We start from the raw sequence: 311 nt of genomic DNA on the forward strand, positions 1-311 counted from the left end.
TTTTTTTTTTTTTTTTTTTTTTTTATGGTTATAAATTTGGGGAAAAACAAATTGTTGTTGGAGTGGGTAAGAATCTTTTTAGCTGGTCAAGATCTATCCATTCAGGTACTGAACTGCAAAGTCTGAATTTTTAATTATCTTTTTTTTGGGGGGGAAAAGTGAAAATACAGTAAAATAATGTTCTTTTTGGTTATAATGCTTTTTTGGTCCTTTTTTTTTTATCATTATCTTTAAATTTTCTAAGCAAATTATGTTTTTTTTTTTTTTTTTTTAAGGATGTTTGAAAGTATGTCTGAATTTATTTTAAAATT

Source organism: Cucurbita moschata, unplaced genomic scaffold (assembly GCF_002738365.1).
Source record: "Cucurbita moschata cultivar Rifu unplaced genomic scaffold, Cmos_1.0 Cmo_Scf00025, whole genome shotgun sequence".
In the NCBI taxonomy this organism is placed as follows: Eukaryota; Viridiplantae; Streptophyta; class Magnoliopsida; order Cucurbitales; family Cucurbitaceae; genus Cucurbita; species Cucurbita moschata.